The sequence below is a fragment of the Bos javanicus genome, chromosome 5 (assembly GCF_032452875.1).
Source record: "Bos javanicus breed banteng chromosome 5, ARS-OSU_banteng_1.0, whole genome shotgun sequence".
Classification (NCBI taxonomy): domain Eukaryota; kingdom Metazoa; phylum Chordata; class Mammalia; order Artiodactyla; family Bovidae; genus Bos; species Bos javanicus.
In genome coordinates, this window is record NC_083872.1 from 99,769,942 (window position 1) to 99,791,922 (window position 21,981).

Here is a 21,981-nt window from a genome sequence, read left to right on the forward strand (position 1 = left end):
GTAACGAAAATCCATAGTTTATTCATGCTTCTGTAATTGTTTTTACCTATGTCCTTTTTCTATTTCAGAATCCCATCCAGGTTACCACATATCATTTAGATGTCACGTCTCTTTAGGCTCCCCTTGGCTATTACAGTCTTTCCTTGTGTTTGATGATCTTGATAGTTTTGAAAAGTGCAAGGTAGGTATATTTTAGAGTACCCTTCATTGAGATATGTCTGACATTTTTCTCATGAGGAGATTGGAGTTGTAAATTTGGGGAGGACGACATAGTGCAAATTTTATTACATCAAATCAAGGGAACAAACTGTGAACATGACCTCACTGCTGATGTTACCTTTGCTCACTGAGGTGGTGTTTGTCAGGTTTTCCACTCGAAGGTTACTCTTATTTTCCCTCTTCCACATGACTCTGTAATAATTTCTTTGGAAGGAAATCATTATGTGCAGTAAGTACTTAAGGAGTAAGGAGTCCCATCCCTTTAGGCAAGAGCATCTACATTATTTATTTAGAATTTTTCTGCACAGGAGATTGTTTCATCTCCCTCATTTGCTAAAGTATTCAATCATTTTATACTACTGTGGACTCATGGGTATTTTATATTGGGGTTATAATTAATACTATTTATTTTCTGTGATTTTTGCTGCTTAAATTGTTCCAGCTTTGGCCATTGGTAATTCCTTTACCTAGTTGATATACCTCTACAGTTTTAAGCATTTGTCCATTTTCTAGAACTACAAAAATCTCCAGGCTCTTCTTATGTATTTCCTACCCCTATTTTAGAATCAGCCATTTTCTTCAAGTAGCTAAGATTTTATTTACTAGTAATGGAATTATAATAAAAAATGGCCGCTAAGTAAGTTTTTTCTTCTTTGCAAAAAAAAGTTAAAACGATTTTGAAAAAGACAATACAGGAGAACTCACATCACTTCACAACGTCCTATAAATTCACAATAATCAAGTAATTGGTGAAAGAAGGCAGATATTCAGATCAATGAAATAGGATAGAGTTTAGAAATAGATACAAGTGGTGAATTGATTTTTGACAAACTGCCTTTATAATTCAATAGAAGAGTACAATTTTTAAAAAACGGTGCTGAAATAACTAGACATCTTTTTGCAAAATATTTTTAAAAAGAATTTAATCCATACTTTGCTCTATATACAAAATTAATGCAACGAAATATAGATATCAATGCAAACATCCAAAATACATAAAGAGAGAACTCTCAGAGCTCAATAATAAGAAAATGAACAACCCACTAAAAATAAGCAAGATATTTAATCAATCTTTACCATAGGAGATCATATGAAAGGATGGTGCACATCATTTATTGGTTCAGTTCAGTTCAGTCATTCAGTGGTGTCCGACTCTTTGTGACCCCATAAATTGAAGCATGCCAGGCCTTCCTGTCCATCACCAACTCCTGCAGTTTACTCAAACTCATGTCCATCAAGTCGGTGATGCCATCCAGCCATCTCATCCTCTGTCGTCTCCTTCTCCTGCCCCCAATCCCTCCCAGCATCAGAGTCTTTTCCAATGAGTCAACTCTTCGCATGAGGTGGCCAAAGTACTGGAGTTTCAGCTTTACCATCATTCCTTCCAAAGAAATCTCAGGGCTGGTCTCCTTCAGAATGGACTGGTTGGATCTCCTTGCAGTCCAAGGGACTCTCAAGAGTCTTCTCCAACACCACAGTTCACAAGCATCAATTCTTCGGTGCTCAGCTTTCTTCACAGTCCAATTCTCACATTCATACCTGACTACTGGAAAAACCATAGCCTTGACTAGATGGACCTTGGTAGGCAAAGTAATGTTTCTGCTTTGAATATGCTGTCTAGGTTGGTCATAATTTTCCTTCCAAGGAGTAAGCATCTTTTAATTTCATGGCTGCAATCACCATCTGCAGTGGTTTTCGAGCCCAGAAAAATAAAGTCTGACACTGTTTCCACTGTTTCCCGATCTGTTCCCCATGAAGTGATGGGACCAGATGCCATGATCTGAGTTTTCTGAATGTTGAGCTTTAAGCCAACTTTTTCACTCTCCTCTTTCACTTTCATCAAGAGGCTTTTTTGTTCCTCTTCACTTTCTGCCATAAGGGTGGTATCATCTGCATATCTGAGGTTATCGATATTTCTCCCGCAATATTCATTAGAGATATACAAATATACCTTCATTATAGTATACCTTTATTAAAATCAGTTTTTAATTTTTTCAATATTAAAGTTAGTAGGACACCAGCAAATGGAATTCTCATGCACTGCTAATAGAATGCAAAATGGTACAGCCACTTTGCCATATGGAATCATACCCAGAAGTCTGGACTTGCCAGAGAGCATTCAAGCTATTAGTTGTGGTAAAGATCACAAACACAGATCTATTTGTTTTCTTTCTGTTACTATACTGTCTTTCTGATAAAACGTAAGATATCAAACAAATGCATATACAACTGATACAGAATAATGACTTCATGTACTCTTGGCATTAAACCCCAGGTAAAATGTACATGGCTGTGACAACAGTTTGCAAGATTACTTACTAAATCTGTGTGAGTTGCAGAAATTGACTACACAGGCCTAAGGTTCATGAGAAGCACTAATACTTTCTCACTCTGCCAACCTGTGCTCATAATTGGTACGATCTGGGATTTATGTTTGAAAGAGGCAGAAGTGGAGGGTCCACAATGTATCTCCATCAAGCTAAAATATAGGTGCAGCCCGTAACAAAGCATTCTGAAATTAGCGATATAGACTGGACTTCCAAGGGTCTGAGTTTTTATAAGGAAACGTTGTTGCATGTGTCTTTGGTTGTTGTTTCATTAGGTAGCAAGACAAGCTATCAACTTCTCACAAATGAAGTGCATGAATCTGGAACAGTCAGAAGCAGACTTCTTTGTTGCTTTAATATATGCAGTTTCCTTCATTTGACTCGGTCCAATCACTTAAAATAAAATAAAAGCATATAAATAATGTAAAATAGACATTCACTAATGTAAACATAAGAAATATTGGTTCAAAGTTAAGGTATATATATTTTTTCTTTCCTTACAAGAAACTATCCCTTGGTGCCCTAGCCTTTCCTAAAGCATACTCTATAAGGATTATAGCAACAAGTTGAAAAGCCTCCCTCTCTATATATTTTATAGCCTCCCTCTCTATATATACTCATTTTCTGAACTTAAATTCTTTGTATGTGTGTGTCTGTATGTACACACAATGCTCATGTGTGTGCTCAGTCGCTAAGTTCTGTCCTATTCTTTACAACCCCATGGACAGTAGCCTGCCAGCCTCCTCTGTTCATGGGACTTCTCAGGCAAGAATATTGCAGTGCGTTGCCATTCTCCAGGGGATCTTCCTGATCCAGGGATCAAACCTGTGTCTCCTGCATTACCAAAGGACTCTTTACCACTGAACCACCTGTATATGCCCATATATGTATGCATATTTGTCTATATATTGAAAGTGTGCATTTCCCTATATACTTTTCAAAATGTAAACCAGAATATGGAACTTATTATTTACTATCTATTCTAGAGACTTACGATTTTAAAGAAGGCATTGACTTATCTTCCCATGTCCATTGATTTCTGGTTCCTTAATGAGATAATCCAATCCCATAGAAATAGGATAGTCTGCTTTGAATGAAGTTCTGCAATAAAAAGTGATATATTCTATGATAAAAATGTCTTTTCATAATTCTGAAATGAAATAATAATCTTTTTAATATTTTATTATTTTGAGTAACAAATAGTTTCAAGATCAATTTCATCCTGATTCTGTTCAAATGATAAAATAAAAGAATCTTAGTTATATTTATTAAATATAGTGACATAAATGAGACATAAAATAACACTGTCTTAGCTTACCTATCTTTTTTTTTTTTTTTAAGATTTTTTGGATGTAGATCATTTTTTGAGACTTCCTTGGTGGCTCAGACGGTTAAGCGTCTGTCTACAATATGGGAGACCTGGGTTCAATCCCTGGGTCAGGAAGATCCCCTGGAGAAGGAAACGGCAATCCACTCCAGTACTATTGCCTGGAAAATCCCATCGACAGAGGAGCCTGGTAGGCTACAGTCCATGGGGTCACAAAGATTTTAAAGCTTTTATTGAATGTGTTGTAATATGCTTCCTTTTTATGCTTTGGATTTTTAGCCGAGAGCCATGTGGGCTCTTAGCTGCATGAGGAGGGATCACAACTGTACCTTGTGTGCTGAAAGGTAAAGTCTTAACCATTGGACCACTAGGGAAGTCTGTTCCTATCTTATTTAATCTTCAGACTAAAATATTTTAATTTACTTTCAAAACTGATAATTGTAGCTCAAGAAAAAATTCTGAGCAAAATTGGTTGGTATTTTGAGGTCCAGGTGTGACAGATGTGAGGTTTTTACCAATGTCATATAAATTTTTTTTTTCAAAAGTACTGTGCTTATTTTTTGTGAAGTGAGCATCTTGAAGAAGTGTCCTTATATATCAGATGAGATGTTTACATAGGTATCTGGAAATTACTTGATAAGTACAAATGTAAATGATGTTCATCTTGTAACTTAATTTTTACCACGTTTATGCACATATATTGGAATTTCCCTGATGGCTAGTGGTAAAGAACCTGCCTGCTAATGAAGGTGATGAGGGTTTGATCTCTGGTTCTGGAAGATTCCCTGGAGAAGGAAATGGTCACCCACCCAAGTACTATTGCCTGGGAAATCCCATGGACAGAGGAGACTGGCAGGCTACAGTCCATGGGGTCACAAAAGAGTCGACATGACTTAGCAACTAAACAACAAACAACAGCAATGTACATATATTATCTCATGTGATCTTCCTAAAATATGTTGGAAAGAAAATATAACCAGTTTTATTACAAGCAAAGTAATGTGTGAGAGGGAATTAAAGAGAGAGTTTCTGACTATAAATTCTGTATTTCTCTATTCTGCTTTAGTTTTTACCCTTAGTTTGTTTTTATTTTCCTTTGTTTCTTTCACCATAGAGAATATGGCAAACACTTAGTCTCTCTACCCAGAAAAAAGTTACGTACATACCATCTACTCATAAGATTTGACATTCAATTTTATGGTTTTCATAGATGGTCTTATTTCTTGATGGAGATATCCTACATAAAAGATTAGGGCTTCTAGACTCTAAAGCTAATTTTTGAGCCCACCAGGCTCTCCTGTCTATGGAATCCTCCAGGCAAGAATACTGGACTGGGTTGCCATTCCCTTCTCCAGGGGATCTTGCTGACCCAGGGATCAGACCCAGATCTTCTGCATTGCAGGCAGATTCTTTATTGTCTGAGCCACCAGGGAAGCCCCTTGGAATAAAAAGGAAGTTAATTCAGATCTGAAAATGTGTTCTTTTCAGGTTCAGATTTGCTCTGTTCTCTTGATGGTTTTCAAGTTCATATTTTTATAACTATTTATGAGTTTAAAAGCCAAAAATATGGGTGATTGTACTATTACAGATAATTGAGTTAGTCTTAGTGTCTGTGAAAGAATATTAAAAGATTCTCCTTAACTTGGAATGTAGGAATATATTTCTTGAAAGAATAATAGTAAGTTAATTCTCTATTCAAATCAAGGATATTGATAAGGATTATGAAATATTTAGTTCAATTTTCTTGAAAGTTAGTATGAGTTAAAATTTAATATGAGTTTGAATTAATTGATCTTATAATCATATGAATTTTAAATTCATACCAAGTCTTCCTTTTACCCTAAACTCAGTGGTATTGTACTTCTTGATTTTGTTGGAGGTAAAATGACATTTTTTTTTCCAGAGAGAAGCTACATTTCCATGAAATTATAAGTATGAAAATATAATTATCTCTGATAAAATGAAATATTTTAAGCATAATTTTTTCCTAGTTGTTTCATGTTTCCCTTTACATTTGCTCTACTGGAAAAGTTCTAACTGTGGGTGAGTTAGATGAATTAAAGGAAATTCTAATTTCATTTCTACTTGTATTTCTGACCTTAAGATGAGAACTGTCTAGATCTGAATCAACTTACAACTGTAAACTATGGACACTCAAATATTATCAAGCGTTCAGATTTAGCTAACAGGACTTTCCCAGTGGTCAAGTTGTTAAGAATCTGTCAGGCAACGCAGGGGACACAGCTTGGATCCCCAGTCCAGTAAGATTCCACGTGCAACAGACAGCTAAACCTGCGCACTACAACTACTGAGCCTGAGCTTTGAGCCCATACTCCACAACAAGGGAAGTCACCTCCACAAGAAGCCCTGTCACCGCAGTTAGAGAAAGCCCATGGGTAGGGAGGAAGACCCAGCACAGCTTAAAAAAAAAAAAATGATTTAGGCAACAACTAATGGCCAGATGGCCAAAAGAATAAGATGAATACAGGGTGAGATGGAAAACAAAAATACGTCACCAGTTCTTCCTTATCTTCTATCTTAAGAAGTGTGGAGTCCATTTCCTTGCAGCGTTTTTTTCTTTCTTCAAAGTTCTTCGATTCATCTGAAAAATAGTAACATTTCTGTCCACAACACGACCATTTACTTTTACATTCCTTTCCTTCAAAACAAAAGATATTCCCCGGAGACCATTCAGTGTGTATCTTGAAAGGAATGCTCTGGAACTTAGCTACTGAGGAATCCTTTCTACTCCTTGTAAAACCATTGATTTCGTGAGATGGATGGACTTCGTTTCTACGTTCCTGGCCTTAGGGAGATGACTTACATCCCTCCAAATCTATGCATGAGACTATTAAAATTCTCTAGGAAATATATCTTAGAAAATTGATGTTTTTTCTCACAATCTCTACAGATAGGAGTTCACAGGGGAAAACAACTTCTTTGTATTCTCTGAAAGAAAGAAAGTGAAAGTCGCTCAGTCACGTCTGACTCTTTGCAACCTGTGAACTATACAGTCCATGGAATTCTCCAGGCCAGCATATTGGAGTGGGTAGCCTTTCCCTTCTCCAGGGGATTTCCTCAACCCAGGGATCGAACCCAGGTCTCCCGCATTGCAGGCGGATTCTTTACCAGCTGAGCCACAAGGGAAGCAGTCTCTAGACTAAGTAAAATCTATAGGTACAGAGCTGATCTTAACTTAGCATTGATACACTAACCTAGTGCCTAATCTACATACCCATATGAGAGCATATAATAAGGATTAGAGACTGTGCTAAAGGAGATGTAGAATTTTTTGGTAGAAAAAGTATTATTTTGAGAAGTGGTGATTTAAAAGAATATATCATGTATACAGAAGAATCTAACTACTGGGAAAGATGAGTATTTTTTTCTGAAATTAAATAAAATGAAAGTTGGACTTTATAGTTGGCTGAGTCTAAAATAACATCCAAATTGAGCAGGTTATCAATTGACTGAGAGAAGCAGAGAAGATACTTGTTGGTCTCAGTCTTTTATCTACATACCTCTAAAGTGGGTTCTCTTTGAAAGTCATGATTTTAGATGTGGAATTTTCTTGTGTTCCATTGTCCAATGGAGGCTCTGGTAATCCACCCTGGAAAACATTCACTGTACATTATTGAAGTGAAGTGAAAGTAGCTCAGTTGTGTCCGACCATGTGCGATCCCATGGCCTATACAGTCCGTGGAATTCTCCAGGCCAGAATATTGGAGTGGGTAGCCTTTCCCTTCTCCAGGGGATCTTCCCAACCCAGGGGTCGAACCCAGATCTCCTGCATTGCAGGCGGATTCTTTACCAGCTGAGCCACAAGGGAAGCCCAATAATACTGGTGTGGGTAGCCTATCCTTTGTCCAGGGGACCTTCCCAACCCAGGAATCAAAACAGGGTCTCCCGCATTGTGGGCAGATTTTTTACCAACTGAGCTCTCAGGGACATCAGTACATCATTAGCTCCAGGAAAACATAACATGGGGCAGACTAAAAGGCATACATTAAATTTTAAGATGTCAGTTAATATTCAGGAGTTTTATTCCTGTGCTTTTTAGGGAGATAAGACTATAAAGGAAGGCACAAATTACATCATGAAAAAGCCTTCAGGGATGCTAAGGTAGTTGGATTTTTACGGTAGAGCTTGTGATATCAATGCCAGCAATGAGTAATCTGAAAATAGCATTTTGCAGAATTATTCACAACAGCCAAGATATGGAAACATCCTAGGTGTCCATTGACAGATGAATGGATAAAAAAGTTGTGGGATACACACACACACACATGTATGCACATACATACAATACAATACTCAGGCACATGAAAGAAGGAAATTCTGCCATTTGCAACAACATAGATGAACTTTAAGGACATTATACTAAGTGAAATAAGTCAGACAAAGACAAGTATTGTATGCTGTCACTTATTTGTGGAATCTGAAAAACTGAACTCATAGAAGCAGAGAGCAGAATAGTAGGTTCTAGGTTCTGGGGAGCAGAGAAGGGGGAGAAATATTCAAAGGGTACATAATTTCAGTTATAAAATAAATACATGAGTATCTAATGTACAGGATTGTGACTGTAATTTAAAATATTGTATTCAATACCTGAATGTTGCTGAGACGATCTTAAATATTCTCACCACAAGAAAGAAGTGGTAATTATGTGGCTGGTGGTAATCACTTTACAATATATGTGTATAAAATCAATGCATTGTATACCTTCAACTTACACAATGTTAAATGTCAGTTATAGCTCAATAAAGTTGGAAAAAATAAAAAAAGAAAAATGTTTTATTTAAAATAGATCAAAAATAATAAAACATCCAGAAATATATTTAACTAATATGTGCAAAACATATACTTTTAAAAACAAAATTGTTAAAAGTCAAAGATTTAAATAAATGGATGGAAAGATATATCATATTTCCCTTATGTCACATGTGAAAATTAACTGAAAATGGATGAAAGCACAAACATGAAGAAGTAAAAACAATGCTTTAGATAGCATAGGTGAAAGTATGATCCTGGATTAGGCAATGGTTTTTTAGAAATGATACTAAAACGCTCTGTTTTAGAATAACAATATTTTTTATCTCTTATAGCAGGATAAAATTAGAGTCAATTGCCTATAATGGATATGGTGATCATATTGCTGCATAGGGAGAAAGCCTCTCTTATAATGATTATTTAGGAATATTTGTTGCCTGATTTTATAATTTATGTTCTACCCCAAAATCTGTTTCTATCTTCACTAGCCTAAGAGAGAGACAAAACACAAACTATATTTATATTAGAAGTTTGAAATCATTATGTACCTTTCTGGAGCTTTGTTACCAGAGAGGACTTATTTTGTCCTGATATTTGGGTACCTAGAAAAAAATGGAAGTAATCTTCGAAAATATTAACATTGATTTAAATAAATCATAATGTTTTTAGTTTAAACATGGTGTTTGTAGGATTTAGGATGATCTGGAAAAAATTGCTTTAAGAATAATTAATGAGGTAATGAAGACTGGGGGGTGTATATTTCAAAAATCTTAGAGAAAAGACTCCACCACCTCTTACAATACTTGGTTCAAGCAATCTCAAGAATTAATTTGTTTTTCTCAATAAGGTGTTTCAATTTGTTAAAGTATATCTTTGAGTTATGAAATCAGAAAATATCTATGTATATATTTAATTTTCCCTACAATCATTCTGTAATTTATACTTCGCTCAACTCAGAATAAGAATTCAATACTTAGGCTAAATGCACACATTAAAATAAGAGTTCTATTCCATAATAATATGACATTTTAGAGGCACCGACGATCATTAAAATGAAAGGTTCAATCATAATCTTTCAAAACTTGACTTACGTGGAATAGAAGTTATCACTCTCACTATAGTATACATCAAGACAAAACATTCCCAGGATTCCCAGGATCACAACAATGAGCTTCTCTTGAGCTGACGGTGAATCTGCAGGGAGAGAAAAGGAAACACTGAGAAAGGAGTGATGAAGACAGTTATTTTAGAAGAACAAAAGATCCCACATCTGTGAGAATTCAAAGACATCAACTTGGACCCCAAAACATTTACCATTGCAATCCTCCTCTCAGAATATACCATTCCTTTTTCAGCGAATATAAGGCTTCACGAGTTGTAGATCAAAGACTACAAATTACAACAATGCCTGGGTAGGTAGTCCTAGAGGAGGGCGTGGCAACCTTCTCCAGCATTCATGCCTGGAGAATCCCCATAGACAGAGGAGCCTGGCGGGCTACAGTCCATGGGGTGGCAAAGAGTTGGACACAACTGAGCGACTAAGCACAGCACAGCACATATGTCATATTAGAATATTGTATTTCAAACTCCAGCTCTAAGTCTCATTAATAAAAACATGTAAGTGGGTAAATGCTTTACACTTGCAGCGGTAGTTCCTGTCGTTCCATTGACATAAAGAAAGGCAATTTGAAAGTTTAATCCCACGTAGGTTTTCTCCTGCTCAGCTGCTAAAATTGATCTTCTCAGGATCTTACCTCTCATTTGCTGTCTCCTGGTATCCTTAACCAGACTCGGTTCTGAGTAGTTTTCCTTTTGGTTCTTCATCTCTGTGGCTGTTTAATGTCAAGGATGTTGCTCTATGGAAACTTTACATAAGTAGTTAATAAATGGTGTATAAAAGCACAAGAAGCCTTGAAAGGTTAAACTGGGTGATGTGTGAGATCAGTTAACAGCACTCATTTAGCAGCTGAGCAAATCCAAGTTTGGTTCTCATTTCAGTAGACCTTTAGACAACTGTTTCGTCATAGAGTAAGTAGTTTTAAAAATAGTATTTGATGTGTAATAACCAAGAATGGTGGGAAATGGCGGGAAGTGAGAAGTAAACTCAAAGGAGGGGACATATGTACACCTATGATTAATTTATGCTGATGTATGACAGAAATCAAACCAATATTGTAAACCATCATCAATCAGTTAAAAACAACTAATTCTCTGTTTGACATAATGTTACTTGTTTATTGGAACAATGAAAATTAGTAGATTACTGAAAAAGTTCATGAATAGTAATATCCTGATGAAATGAAAGTCAAAATTCACAGAAACACTTGAAAATTGTTATAATATCTTTGTTCAAATTAAAGTCTATATTTGAAAAACATGCACCAATTATATAGTTAAGTTTAAAATCCGTTAAAAGTTAAAGACAGCTTTCTATGATGAGGGAATAACAGTATTGGCATATATGGTACACTCTGCATTAATCTACTTTAATTGGGACATTCATTAATGAAAAGGGAATGAGATGCTATCAAATAATTCTTCTAATTTGAGTGATTGTGGAGCTCTAAGAAATCATTAAAAATTAAATAAATATTTTATATGTTAAAAATGGTACATGACATATTAAATTCTCCAAAAGAGTTTATCATATAAAGACAAAACAATGTTAAAATGTCATTAAATACTTATTTTACATGAGTAATTGACAGTTGACAATGGCTAAGATATGAAATCACAAAATGATAAGGAAAAGCATACATCATTTATGGAAGAACAATGTTGGTACAAACTTCGAGGAAGATCCTGAGGCTGTTAAGTCAATGAGGGAAGCTTTAGTTGTATCAGCAATTATAAGAAGTCAACAATGTGCCTTAAAAATTCAGTCAATGGATTCTGTAGTAGTGCAATCTACAATTAATTCTGGCTTTGAAATTTACAATGTATGACCATTAAAAATTATTTAGTATTTAGCAAATGAGTTTACTAATCTAAAATGAGAATAAAAATATGTATGATATAAAGCATGTAAAACACCTAATATTAAATTTGCCTTTTATTTTATTTCTTATTTTAATGCAATTGCCATGATAGTATTCATATCAGGCATATAATTTATTAGAAAGAAATCTCTGTGTTAGTGTGATTTATCTTTTTTCAAATTTATGACCAAGTTTTTATAAAGCATTTGATTGTATATAATTGAGTTAATCCAGCATTTTACTGGAGGTACCATATTCTGATTTTTACTTTAATTAGACAAGTGAAGAATTTTATTGGCCACTCACAATTCTATGAATCCATTTTAATAACATATTTTTAAGGGCTGAGTTAAATATTTAATACTATATCTAATTCTATGTCTATTGAAGACAAAATACAATGTTAACTGTCCCTTGTCCTGATGCTACTGATATTCCGTCTTAAATTGGATTGATTAACAAACTCAGTTATACATGAAAGTTTTCCCTTGAATAATGTCTGCAGGCAAGAATTTGAACATTTTAAGAAATCTTCCCAAATACTTCATATTTTATTCTTATTTTCTCCCAAAACTAAAATACCCAAATATCAAATACAGATACCAATATCTCTTTAATTTGTTTGCTTAGCAATTGTCCCTAAATCGAACCACATTGGCATTTGTAATCTCCTGCTAAATGAGATGAGGAATTAGGAAGGAGAGGGAAACACATACCTTCTACAGGCCAGAGTCCTGCCTCTTCTCGTGAGTGGCCAGGTTACTGTGAAAATCAAACAATGTCTGTGGTCTTCACAGACTGCCCTGTGAAGGCCCAGAGTGAAACAATAGTGGAAAAAGTACATTCTTATCACCGAGTCACTGAAACAGGAAATTCTTACGCTTGGGTATTTTGAAGACAGTTTATCTCATCACACAACTCCAGAGTATAGGAGACTTTGGATATGTAGTGTATCAGTTAGTTTGTTCTTTGGTGAGTTCCTCTGAGAATTGATTTCCCTTTCTAAAAGATATAGGGGGACAAAGGACATGATCACCCTGCTGTTAACTTGCTTTCACTTCATTCATCAATGCTGAACATCTACTCCTTGTCGAGTAACTTCAATGTTTAAGTTTTACTTTTAGATAAGTTTGCTAAATCTAGGCATTACTTATTTCTTTTCCTTATAATCTCATTGTGTCATTTCTATTATAATGGAGGGAATCATAATTCCATTAACAGTACGTATTTAAGGATACTTATCCCTAATTCAGAAGAGTTACTACATTTTAAACTTTTTTAACTGTCATCTAATTTTTAGCTTTCTAAAATCTAGACAAATGGAATATAAATCTGTAGTTATATACCAATTTATTGTTGTTGTTCAGTCGTGAAGCCATGTCTGACTCTTTGTGACTCTGTGGACTGCAGCAGGCAAAATTTCCCTTTTACTATCTCCCTGAGTTTGTTCAAATTCACATCCAATGATGGGCTTCCCTGGTGGTTCACATGGTAAAGAATCTGCTTGTGATGCAACAGACCTGGGTTCAATCCCTGGCTGAGGAAGATCCCCTGGAGAAAGAAATGGCAACCCGCTCCACGATTCTTGCCTGGAAAATTCCATGGAGAGAGGAGCCTAGCAGGGCTACTGTCCATAGGGTCACGGAATCAGACATGACTGAAGAGACTGAGCACACCCACGACTACATGTCCATTGAGTCAGTGAGGTCATCCAGTCACATATTCCTCTGTGGCCCTCTTCTCCTCTTGCATTGAATCTTTTCCAGCATCAGGATCTTTTCCAATGAGTCAGCTCTTTACATCAGGTGGCCAAAGTATGGAGCTTCGGTTTCAGCATCAGTCCTTCACATGAATACTCAGGGTTTACTTCCTTTAGGGTTGACTGGCTTGATCTCCTTGCTGTCCAAGGGACTCTCTCCAGGACCATAGCTGGAAAACATCAATTCTTTGGCATTCACCCTTTATAGTTCAACTCTCAAATCCGTACATGACTACTGGAAAAACCAAAGCTTTGATTATATGGATGTTTGTCAGCAAAATGATGTCTCTGCTTTTTAATATGCTATCTAATTTTGTCATAGCTTTACTTCCAAGGAGCAAGCGCTTTTCAATTTCATGGCTGCAGTCATTGTAGACATTGATTTTGGAGCCCAAGAAAATGAAATTTGACACTGTTTCCACTTTTTCTCCGTCTATTTGCTATGAAGTGATGGGATTGGATACCATGATCTCTGTTTTTTGATTGTTGAACTTTAAGCCATCTTTTTCATTCTCCTGTTTCAACTGAATCAAGAGGCTCTTTAGTTCCTCTTCACTTTCTGTCATTAAAGTGGTATCATCTGCTATCTGAGGTTGTTGATATCTCTCACTGCAATCTTAATTCCATCTTGTGAGTCATCCAGCCAGCACTTCATATGATGTACTCTGCATATAATTTAAATAAGCAAGGTGACAATATTCAGTGTTGAATATATCCTTTCCCAATTTTGAACCAACCTGCCATTCCATTGTTCCATGTCCTGTTCTACTGTTGCTTCTTGACCTGCATGCAGATTTCTCATGAGGCAGCTAAATTGGTCTGGTATTCCCATCGCTTTAAGAATATTCCACAGGTGGTTGTGATCACCACAGTCAAAGGCTTTAGCAGAGTCGATGGGGCAAAAGTAGATTTTTTTCTGGAATTCCCTGGCTTTCTCTATGATTCAATGGATGTTGGCAATTTGATCATCTGTCTTCTCTGAATCCAGCCTGAATATCTGGAAGTTCTCTGTTCATGTACTGCTGAAGATTATCTTCGAGGATTTTGAGCATAATCTTTGTATCATGTGAAATGAGTGCCATTTTAGGATAATTTGAACGTTATTTGGCATTGCCTTTCTTTGGGATTGGAATGAAAACTGCCCTTTTCCAGTCCTGTGGCCACTGCTGAGTTTTCCAGTTTGCTGGCATATTGAGTGCAGCACTTAACAGCATCATTCTTTAGGATTTGGGATAGCTCAGCTGGCATTACACCACATCCACTACCTTGTTTTTAGTAAGGCTTCCTAAGGCCCACTTGACTACACACTTCAAGATACCTGGCTCTAGGTGAGTGACCACACCATTGTGGTTATCTGGGTCATTAAGAGCTTTTCTGTACAGGTATTCTGGGTATTTTCCCACCTCTCCTTAATCTCTTCTGCTTCTGTTAGGTTCTTGCCATTTTTGTCCTCTCTTGTGCCTATCTTTGCATGAAATATTCCCTTGGTATCTCCAGTTTTCTTGAAGATATGTCTAGGCTTTCCCATTCTATTGTTTTTCTTTATTTCATTGTATTGTTCACTTAGGAAGACTTTCTCTCTCATTGCTAATTTATGGAACTCTGCATTCAGTTGGGTATCTTTTCCTGATCCTCTGCCTTTCACTTCTCTTCTTTTCTCAGGTATTTGTAAGCTGTTTGTAAGCTATTTGCAAACTCTATTATGTCTTAATAATATAGACTAATATTTGAACTTTCTATAGCAATTGCTAATGGCTACCTATATGGTGAATATCTTTATTATATTTTATATTAATAAACTAAAAAATAATATTCTATTACCCACTTAATTGAATTATCGCATGTGAAACATTCATTAGTGATGCCAAATAATGTGAAATTCAGTAATATTCACTTTTAAAATTTGAAGTGAAAAGTGAAAGTCACTCAGTTGTGTCCAACTCTTTGCAAATGCATGAACTGTACCCTACCAGCTCCAGGTAAGAATTCTGGAGTGGGTAGCCATTCCTTTCTTTAGGGGATCTGCCTAAGTCATGGATTGAACTGAAGTCTCTTGTATTACTGGTGGATTCTTTACCAGCTGAGCTACAAGGTAAGTGTTAAATGTATTATTCATGTTATCATACATTTTTCTGGTTCCAGTTAAATAATTTGGTACACATCATGTCCTTTGTTACATGCCCAAATATGTTGACCCTTCTGGCATCTAACTATAATAAAATCTAGGGAGAAGGCAATGGCACCCCACTCCAGTACTCTTGCCTGGAAAATCCCATGGACGGAGGAGCCTGGTAGGCTACAGTCCATGGGGTTGCTAAGAGGCAGACCTGACTGAGTGACTTCACTTTCACTTTTCACCTTCATCCATTGGAGAAGGAAATGGCAACCCACTCTCGTGTTCTTGCCTGGAGAATCCCAGGGACAGGGGATCCTGGTGGGCTGCCCTCTATGGGGTCGCACAGAGTCGGACATGACTGAAGAGACTTAGCAGCAGTAGCAGCAGCATGGTTAGTCCACCTAGAGCCAAGATAAATACTCAAAATACTAAGAGCGTTTTGAATTTACTGTTTATTATATAAAATGTGGTTGTGACTAAATCTAAAATGGCAGTACCTAGTGACCTAAGAGATATAGATGAATTAGATGTCCATAATAAGTGCAAATATCCTTCTAACAAGATGGATAGATGGATTCATTTCTAGGAAGTTTTTTAAATGGAGGGAGATAGCCAAAATTATGAAATAACTCCGTGTAAAGGAAACATTTTAAGGTCTTATAATGAAGAAACTCTTATTGTAGTTGAAAATTTGGATATGCAGAAAGGAAAGAAGAACTTAAGAAAAGAACTTATGTGGATATATCCAAATAGATATTGACAGGTAGAATAGTAATGATAAAGTATCAAATTGTGCATATATGTTTGTGTTAGAATTCAAGGCAGCAAAAATGGCATGAGCAGTGAAAACAGTAGAGAGAAATTATGTCTTTTCGTCGTTTCATAAAAGTACAAAAATATGAACTTACTAGACTATTGAGTAAAGAATGCATGCTGTAAAATGTCGGGCACTTATAGAACTGCTGCTGAGTCACTTCAGGCATGTCCGACTCTGCACGACCCCATAGACTTCAGCCTACCAGGCTCCCCTGTCCCTGGAATTCTCCAGGCAAGACCACTGGAGTGGGTTGCCATTTCCTTCTCCAATGCATGAAAGTGAAAAGTGAAAGTGAAGTCGCTCAGTCGTGTCCAACTCAGCGATCCCATGGACTGCAGCCTACCAGGCTCCTCCGTCCATGGGATTTTTCCAGGCAAGAGTACTGGAGTGGGTCGCCATTGCCTTGTCCACGTAGGGAACTAATAAGACATATTAAATTTATAAATTCTTATAAAAGAAAGTTAAAAATATTTATTGTGAAAGCTAAGAAAACAACATAATGTAGAATTCAAAGTAACAATATATTATACTTAAATATTAACTATATGTTATTACATATAAATAATATATGTAAATAGAGAATATGATAATCCTAAATTTATATTAAGTATATATATAATAGCTTTCCATTTAAATTTTAAGAATGTTTATATTTTAAAATATTTTGTTTAACACACTATGTATGTAAAACAGTTATTTTAATAACTGCTAACTTAATGAGCCATATTATTTTATCAAAAGCCATGAACAGGAAAGTAAAGAACACAAACTGCTTTAGTTAATGTACTCTCATAGTATCAACCAAGAACCATGTTACAAAAGATTGAGCCTGTTTAATAATTATATACTGAATATGTAACCTATTAGCAATTAAAAAATGTATGTAAAAAGCAAGAGAGTTCCAAAAAAACATCTATATCTGCTTTATTGACTATGCCAAAGCCTTTGACTGTGTGGATCACAATAAACTGTGGAAAATTATGAAAGAGATGGGATAACCAGACCACCTGATCTGCCTCTTGAGAAACCTGTATGCAGGTCAGGAAGCAACAGTTAGAACTGGACATGGAACAACAGACTGGTTCCAAATAGGAAAAAGAGTATGTCAAGGCTGTATATTGTCACCCTGCTTATTTAACTTATATGCAGAGTACATCATGAGAAACGCTGGACTGGAAGAAACACAAGCTGGAATCAAGATTGCCAGGAGAAATAGCAGTAACCTCAGATATGCAGAGACACCACCCTTACAGCAGAAAGTGAAGAGGAACTAAAAAGCCTCTTGATGAAAGTGAAAGTGGAGAGTGAAAAAGTTGGCTTAAAGCTCAACATTCAGAAAACAAAGATCATGGCATCTGGTCCCATCACTTCATGGGAAATAGATGGGGAAACAGTGGAAACAGTGTCAGACTTTATTTTTCTGGGCTCCAAAATCACTGCAGATGGTGATTGCAGCCATGAAATTAAAAGACACTTACTCCTTGGAAGGAAAGTTATGACCAACCTAGATTGCATATTCAAAAGCAGAGACATTACTTTGCCAACAAAGGTCCATCTAGTCAAGGCTATGGTTTTCCCTGTGGTCATGTATGGATGTGAGAGTTGGACTGTGAAGAAGGCTGAGCACCGAATAATTGATGCTTTTGAACTGTGGTATTGGAGAAGACTCTTGAGTGTCCCTTGGACTGCAAGGAGATCCAACCAGTCCATTCTGAAGATCAGCCCTGGGCTTTCTTTGGAAGGAATGATGCTAAAGCTGAAACTCCAGTACTTTGGCCACCTCATGGAAGAGTTGACTCATTGGAAAAGACTCTGATGCTGGGAGGGATTGTGGGCAGGAGGAGAAGGGGACACCAGAGGATGAGATGGCTGGATGGCATCACTGACTCGATGGATGTGAGTCTGAGTGAACTCTGGGAGTTGGTGATGGACAGGGAAGCCTGGTGTGCTGCGATTCATGGGGTTGCAAAGAGTCGGACTCGACTGAGTGACTGAACTGAACTGAACTGAACTGAATAGCACAAGGTCAACACAGATTTGAAAACCATGCATAAATAATCATAAATGGAGATTTAAACAATTTATCTCCACTACTTATCAAGCAGATATAGCAGTACGCAATAGAAATATCTAAGCTAGACAAGTAACCAGTACATATATGAACACACACACATACAGTAACATAGAATATTCTTATTTTTTTAAGTTCAAATGAACATTTCCCCCAAATTTGCTATATATGCTTAAGTCCAGTTACACCACTAAAAAAACTACAGAAATTTGGTGTCACAACACTAGCCCACAGCCAAGTTTGGCAAGTGGGCACTTGAAATGTGAATATTCAAATTTAATTTTTAATTAATTAGAAGAAATAAACATTTCATATTGATTTCATAGTCACATCAGCCATATGTAATAGACATACAGAATATTTCCAGATTCATGAAAATTTCTCTAACTAGTTTACCTAAAATGAAGGCAATAACTAAAATTTTGAAAATCTTTATCAGGTTTTATATTCAGTACTGTATTTCTAAATAACATATGAACCAAGGAAAAATCAAAGTCAAATTTCATAATTTTATATGAATTAAAGAAAAATAGAACAACAAGATTCTGTCTTGTGACATATGAATTGCATTAAATGCATACATTGTAAACAAAAAAAAAGAAGAAATCTGAGCATGCTTGACAAGAAACTTGAAATGAAAAAGCAATTTCGGTGAAATTAAAGTAGTTGACATAAAGACGAAGGAAGAAACTAGCAAATATGAAAAATCAGAGAAATGCAAATCAAAACCACTATGAGGTACCATTTCACACCAGTCAGAATGGCTGCGATCCAAAAGTCTACAAATAATAAATGCTGGAGAGGGTGTGGAGAAAAGGGAACCCTCTTACACTGTTGGTGGGAATGCAAACTAGTACAGCCACTATGGAGAACAGTGTGGAGATTCCTTAAAAAACTGGAAATAGAACTGCCTTATGATCCAGCAATCCCACTGCTGGGCATACACACTGAGGAAACCAGAAGGGAAAGAGACACGTGTACCCCAATGTTCATCGCAGCACTGTTTATAATAGCCAGGACATGGAAGCAACCTAGATGTCCATCAGCAGATGAATGGATAAGAAAGCAGTGGTACATATACACAATGGAGTATTACTCAGCCATTAAAAAGAATACATTTGAATCAGTTCTAATGAGGTGGATGAAACTGGAGCCTATTATACAGAGTGAAGTAAGCCAGAAGGAAAAACATAAATACAGTATACTAACGCATATATATGGAATTTAGAAAGATGGTAACGATAACCCTGTATACGAGACAGCAAAAGAGACACTGACGTATAGAACAGTCTTATAGACTCTGTGGGAGAGGGAGAGGGTGGGAAGATTTGGGAGAATGGCATTGAAACATGTAAAATAAACACCAATACAGTATACTAACGCATATATATGGAATTTAGAAAGATGGTAACGATAACCCTGTATACGAGACAGCAAAAGAGACACTGACGTATAGAACAGTCTTATGGACTCTGTGGGAGAGGGAGAGGGTGGGAAGATTTGGGAGAATGGCACTGAAACATGTAAAATATCATGTATGAAATGAGATGCCAGTCCAGGTTCAATGCACGATACTGGATGCTTGGGGCTAGTGCACTGGGACGACCCAGAGGGATGGTATGGGGAGGGAGGAGGGAGGAGGGTTCAGGATGGGGAACACATGTATACCTGTGGTGGATTCATTTTGATATTTGGCAAAACTAATGCAATTATGTAAAGTTTAAAAATAAAAAAAAATTAATTAAAAAAAATTAAAAAAAAGAAAAAGAAAAATCATAACAAAGAAAAAATTACAGTAGAGGGGAATAGAAGGGTCAAAGCTATTTTCATTTGAAAGACAATAAAATTAATAAATGACACATGGAGAATAGAGAAAACATGAATCTTTTATATGTATATAAATATGACAATCCAATGCTCCTGCTGCTGCGAAGTCACATCAGTTGTGTCCGACTCTGTGTGACCCCATAAATGGCAGGCTGCCAGGCTTTTCCATCCCTGGGATTCTCCAGGCAAGAACACTGGAGTGGGTTGCCATTTCCTTATCCAGTGCATGAAAATGAGAAGTGAAAGTGAAGTCGCTCAGTCGTGTCCAACTCTTAGCGACCCCATGAACTGCAGCCCAGTCTCCTCCGTCCATAGGATTTTTCCAGGCAAGACCACTGGAGTGGTTCTCCAGTGCCTTCTCCGTGACAATCCAATAGATGTTGGCAATTTGATTGTTTGTTGTTGATAAAATTGCCAACATCTGTTGGATCATTGGAAAAGCAAGAGACTTCCAGAAAAACACCTTCTGCTTTGACTATGCCAAAGCCTTTGACTGTATAGATCACAGCGAACTTTGGAAAATTATTCAAGAGATAGGATTACCAGACCGCCTGACCTGCCTCTTGAGAAGTCTGTATGTAGATCAAGAAGCAACAGCTAGAACTGGACATGGAAGAGTGGACTGGTTCCAAATTGGGAAAGGAATATGTCAAGGCTGTATATTGTCACCCTGTTCATTTAACTTCCATGCAGAGCACATCATGTGAAATGCCAGGCTGGATGAAGCACAGCTGGAATCAAGATTGCTGGGAGAAATAGCAATAACCTCAGACATGTAGATGACACCACCCTTATGGCAGAAAGTGAAGAACTAAAGAGCCTCTTGATGAAAATGAAATAGGAGAGTGAAAAAGCTGTCTTAAAACTTAACATTCAAAAAGCAAAGATCATGGTATCCAGTTCCATCAGTTTATGGCAAAAAAAATGGGGAAACAATGGAAACAGTGAGAGACTTTATTTTTTTGGACCCTAAAATCATTGCAGATTTGACTGCAGCCATGAAATTGAAAGACACTTGTTCCTTGGAAGGAAAGCTATGACCAAACTAGATAGCGTATTAAAATCAGAGACATTACTTTAAGGTCTGTCTAGTCAAAGCTTGGTTTTTCAGTAGTTATGTAAGGATGTGAGAGTTGGACCATATAGAAAGCTGAGCACTGAAGAATTGATGCTTTTGAACTGTGGTGATGGAGAAGACTCTTGAGAGTCCCTTGGCCTGGGAGGAGACCAAACCAGTCCATCCTGGAGAAAATCAGTCCTGAATATTCATTGGAAGTACTGATGCTGCAGCTGAAACTTCAATACTTTGGACACCTGATGGGAGGAACTGACTCACTGGAAAATACCCTGACATTGGGAAAGATTGAAGGCGGGAGGAGAAGGGGACAACAGAGGATGAGATGGTTGGATGGTGTCACCAAGTCGATGGACATGAGTTTGAGCAAGCTCTGGGTGTTGGTGATGGATAGGGAAGCCTGCATAGTGCAGTCCATGGGGTCGCAAAGAGTCGGACACGACTGAGTGACTGAACTGAACTGAAACCTGACAAAACCATTATGGTTTTTACGGATGTTAAACAGACAATAAAGCTGTATTATAAAAACTTTTTACGATCCATATGAAATAGAATGTCTAGAAAATGCAAATTACCAAATATAGTACAACAACAATAAACCTGTGTAAGCTTAACATATGTTAAATATATTAATTTACTTTTGGTCTCTCTACTCCTATTTTTGATATTACATGGAAGTGGGCTCACACAATATG

At 36.7% G+C, this 21,981-nt stretch overlaps 1 long non-coding RNA gene across 1 annotated transcript; it reads right to left on the reverse strand.

Annotated features, from left to right (window-relative positions):
- Positions 1 to 2,612: 2,612 nt before the first annotated feature.
- Positions 2,613 to 6,611, reverse strand: LOC133248114 (uncharacterized). The gene is made up of 3 exons (XR_009736617.1): positions 6,390 to 6,611; positions 3,541 to 3,647; positions 2,613 to 2,939 (listed from the first exon to the last, which is right to left on the reverse strand). It is a non-coding gene; the product is annotated as an uncharacterized LOC133248114 (long non-coding RNA).
- Positions 6,612 to 21,981: the final 15,370 nt, after the last annotated feature.